The sequence below is a fragment of the Gossypium arboreum genome, chromosome 8 (genome assembly GCF_025698485.1).
Source record: "Gossypium arboreum isolate Shixiya-1 chromosome 8, ASM2569848v2, whole genome shotgun sequence".
In the NCBI taxonomy this organism is placed as follows: domain Eukaryota; kingdom Viridiplantae; phylum Streptophyta; class Magnoliopsida; order Malvales; family Malvaceae; genus Gossypium; species Gossypium arboreum.
The window spans coordinates 59,258,379-59,263,488 of record NC_069077.1 but is presented as its reverse complement, the minus strand read 5'-3'; the positions used below and the strand labels follow the sequence as shown (position 1 = coordinate 59,263,488).

The 5,110-nt window shown below is 34.0% G+C and overlaps 1 long non-coding RNA gene across 1 annotated transcript; it reads right to left on the bottom strand.

Moving 5' to 3' along the window:
* Positions 1 to 770: 770 nt before the first annotated feature.
* Positions 771 to 1,863, bottom strand: LOC128296282 (uncharacterized). Its single transcript, XR_008286838.1, has 3 exons — positions 1,781 to 1,863; positions 1,431 to 1,700; positions 771 to 1,160 (listed from the first exon to the last, which is right to left on the bottom strand). It is a non-coding gene; the product is annotated as an uncharacterized LOC128296282 (long non-coding RNA).
* Between the last annotated feature and the right edge of the window lie 3,247 nt (positions 1,864 to 5,110).

Below are 5,110 nucleotides of genomic sequence, written 5' to 3'. Positions count from 1 at the left end.
TTTTATTTTATTTTATTTCTTAGTATATCTATCGGAGTGAACGTAATAACTCTCTATATTCTGTAGGCTTATTAAGAAGTAAATGTTGTCTATGAATTTTAAAATTGCACCATACCCAAAACGAAAATCAAACCCTTAACTATTGATTAAGATAAGAAAGATCCTTACAATCTCACTCAAATCTTGTGATTGACTATCAAACTTTTTAAAATATATTATACCCATACAAGTTAAATCACACCTAATAAGAGCAAAAGTAAATTTGACTTATCAAGATTTTCTAATAAGGTTAGTCAACTGACGCATTTGATGTACGCATAATACTAGTTCGAACTCAACTTTTGATTAAAAAATGGTTTTATAAGGTGTACGACTTTAAATGGGAGTGGAATCGCACAAAGTTTAATTTTGTGCATAACTATAATATAGATGAAGGATAATATCACTACAGGAAAACAGACTTTTAGCGGCGTTTTTTTTTTTGCCTTTAGCGGCGCTTGGGACGTCGCTATATGTAACGCCAGTAAAATTAGTGGCGTTTTTTTGAAAAAAGCGCCGCTAAAGACCACGACTTTTAGCGGCACTTATAAAAAAATGCCGCTAAAGGCCACGACTTTTAGCGGCGCTTTTAAAAAAAACGCCGCTAATTTGCCCTGTTTTGCAATATGTATTTTTGCACCTATATCCAACACTCCTGCAAAAAATTCAGCCAAAAACAGCAAATATACCATGAAATCCAACCAAAACCCGCAAATTTAAATAATACAAAATTATACGAAAAATATATTATATAAATTGTAAATGAATATTCAAAATATTCTTACAATAATGTTAAAAGTTACAAGAAAACAAATGTCTAAGATGGCGGATTTTGAAATTGCTGGGACATAGTCATCATAGACTGAAGCTGTAGCTGGAGTTTATTGTATTTTCTGTTCTGCTCCGCCTCCCTCGTTGCTGCCTCCGCCTCCCGCGCTGCTGCCTCGTCTCTAAGTTGAGAAATTTGCTCATCTGTGCTAGCTTGTATCTGAACTATCTAATCTTTTAGCCTCTGAACTTCAGCTTGACTTTGACTCCCGGAAGGCATGTATTGGTGCGAGGTGGATCCAAAATATTGGGTCGGGTTAACACCAGATCCTTGAAATCTAACCCGACCATACCTTTCTGGACCCAAAACTTCATTAATAATTCTATTATCTATATCCTCAAAATTAACAGAACTATTAGTCAAAGCAGTCGCTTCATACTCTATCTTCTTATCTTTTAGTTTCTCCTAATAAATCAGTTAAAGAGTTAGAAACAAAATATACAATAAAAAGGAATACAACATAACATTATTTAAATTAAACTAATAAAAATGACGAATTAAAGCATTATAATTAAATATTATAAATATTTATAATGAATCAAATTTTATTAAGTAAATATACCATAATTTCTGCAGCCTCAGATGTCATCGGAGTTCCATCTTTTTTCCTGTGCGTAATGTCAAAAAGCTGAAGGCGTCCAACTTTTTGACCAGACGAGGCTTCCTACAATATAGTAGTAAATATTATTTAATTGTAAAAAGTCATTAATACTTGATAGAGTTAATAAATCCATAGTACCGCGGCTTGAGCTACACAAGCAAAACTTCTCGACCCTGCCGTGTGCGTAAATTTTTGTTTTTGCCTGCTGCTTGTTCCAACTCGCTCACGGTCCTACATAATAAAATTATTATTACGTATATAGTAAATACTATAAACCATAAAATTTATAAGAGTTTGCAAGTACATAATACCTCTCCTTTCTTCGAATTCCAAAATCGAACCGCATCTTCCCATTGGTACCTCAGCATTCCCGGTGAGACATTTTGCAATTTTTGTTTGAGGCTTATGGGTTTTTTAAAATATTCTTTTTTCAAAATGCTTTTATGGTCTCTCCATTTTTTACCCAATGCCTTCTTGATATAGGCATCAGAGACCTCTAAAGCAAACCTCTCCTAAAAAACACAAGTTTAGGAAGTAAATATAAATGAAACTTAAACCAAAGTATTATAAATTACATTAACGTTTTGTTACCTTAATATTAGAGAGAGCTTGATTTTTATTGCTATCAGGCATGTTATGCCATGATTCGTAGTTGATGGGCAACATATTGGCATTTCGTGCTATAATGCCCAAATAGCCTCGCTAAAAGTCGAGCTTCTTGTCCAACAGTGACCATGGTCATTTCTAGTTACTTTGACACGCTCGATGTAATTTAAGTTATATAAATCATTAGGAGCGCACGTCCTCGACCTCGCTTTCGTCGACCATTTTCAGCTGAAAAATAATATATTATTACTATATTGAAATTTTAAAATAAATCAAGTAATAAAATTTAATACAATTTGTAAAATAAACTTAACATTACTTTGAAATTCCACAGACTCGTCAAGTGTCTCCAGCACGCTTGAAGATCCAACAACTGTTTGCTATTCAGTACTTACTTCTTTCGAATTTGTAGTATTTTGTACAATACTAAGATTTCTTAATCTTCTTCTAGGCATTTTTCCTGCAACACATAAAATAGTTAAAATTTTAGTAAGAAATAACAACAATAGTAAATATAAAATAGTTAAATTATATAACATGACCAATGTTAAAATTATAACATTACATATAAATAAAAAATCATAAAATCTTACTACATCATAAATCGTAAATATCTTCGTCCACATCTTGACGAACCCATTGAAATTGTGTACTAATACTAGGGATATTTTCATTTAAGTTTTGTTCTGGAAAAGGAAAAGTTTCTGATCTTTCAACGATGTCATCTCTACTTCCATTCCCCATGTCAAATAAGTCTCTAGGGGTGTTCCGTAGTACAACATACCAACCCTCATCAATTGGATCTTTCGAGTAAAAAACTTGTTTAACTTGAGAAGAAAATACATACGGCTCGTCTATCAAATGTTCTCCTGTGTAAATTAATCGAGAGAAATTCACCATTGTAAAACCAAACTGATCTTTTTTAATTCCGCGAGCAGTATTAGCATCAGCCCAATCACATCGAAATAAGACAACTTTCCATTTTCCATAGTAATCCAACTCAATAATGTCGGTTAGAAGTCCGTAATACTCCACATTTCCCAAGCAGATTAGTGTCCCTAGCACTAGCGTAACTTGTAATTAAAGAATTAACAACTACTCCACAATTTTGAGTTCTCCTCAATCTCTCGCGATATTTGGTATGAAATCAATCCATTCATGATGAAGCCACTATATCTTTTACTACTCGATTCGGACCTTGGGAAAGCCATTTAACTTCGTCATTAACGACGGTCCACTCCAAACCTATTGAATCAAAAGTAAATTGAGTAATTGTAAATGTTATGAGAAAACATTATTATTTTTCAATAAAATGTTGAATTGCTTACCGTTTGGCTTAACCATTCATGAAAAGATTCTGCGAATAATCTATTAATCTCGCGATGTTGTAATCTTCGTGAGCGTGAACGAGATCTTAAGACTTGTTTGTACTCACTATGTTAAAAACATGTTTAATTCGTTAAAAAATAAACAAATCAGAAAAAGATGAATATTTATCATATTCTAGAACTTACTTGCATAATTGTTCAAGTGCATCATGGTGGAAAAGAACATATCTATGTGCTTGTATCCAAGATCGGTCATCTAATTCTGCAATTTCAACTTTCCCGATTGGTTCTCCATAACTTTGAAATAAATAAGTTTCGGCCAAGCTAGGATCATTGAGTCTGGCATTTCTACTTGGTCTATTCAATCTTGTTTCAACATCTTCTAAATATCTAGAACAGAATGTCATACACTCTTCGGCCAAGTAGCCTTCAGTAATTGATCCTTCTGGATAACGCTTGTTACGGCAATAAGACTTCAATTTGCTTAGGAACCTAAACACCATATACAACATTATCAAAACTAGTAACTATAGGTATAAAGGTGAATGCCTTTGAAATAAATTAGCACCTTTCAATTGGATACATCCAACGATAGAAAACTGGCCCACCAATTATTGCTTCACGGGGGAGTTGAATGACAAGGTGCACCATAATTGTGAAGAAGGAAGGTGGAAAGATCTTCTCCAAATTGCATAATGTCAAAATGGCTCGATCTTGTACTTTTTCAAGTTCTTCAACATTCAAAACTTTTCCACAAATTGTTTTCATTATATTGGACAGTTCAATTATACAGGACGTTACCTTCTTTGACATACAGCACCGTAAAACAACTGGAAGTAGATCTTGCATCAAGATGTAATAGTCATGTGATTTTAATGAATATAGTCTTCGATCTTTAAGACTTAAACATCGAGATTTATTTGATGCATATGCATTCGGAACCTTTATATCCTTCAACACCGTGCAGAACATTTCTTTCTCTTCCTTTGACATTGTAAAAATTGTAGACGGCAACCAATATTTTCCATTAGGACATACTTGGGGATGAAGATCACGCCTAATTCCCATGTGAACTAAATCAAGTTGACTTTGAAGATTATCTTTTGATTTACCATCGACGTTCAAAATTGTCTGGATGATGTTCTCGCAGACATTCTTCTCAATATGCATCACATCAAGATTGTGGCGTAATATGTGATGCTCCCAATAAGGCAACTCAAAAAAAAATACTTCTTTTCTTCCACATCAGATTCATCCCTCGATCGTCTATTTGTTTGCCTGTTAGATGGTTGATTCAGCTTCCCATAACTGAAATCAATATCTTTTAACATGAATAAGATTTCAGATCCAATGATCTGCTCAGGAGCTTTTTTCAACTCTTCAGTACCGTCAAATAAAGCCCTCTAAAATCTATAGCTATGATTTTCATCTAACCACCGACGATACCCTATATAGCAGAACTTCTTCCCATTATATCACCACTGTGAACACGTTTGAGCAGCACAACAAGGACAAGCATAACGTCCTCTGGTACTCCAACCAGATAAATTTGTATATGCCGGGAAATCATTAATTGTCCACAACAAAGCAGCACGTAGGTAAAAGTTCTCCTTTCTCAATACATCATACGTCTCAACACCCGCCCATAATTGTTTTAACTCTTCAATAAGTGGCTGCAGATATATGTCAATATCATTTCTGGGGCCT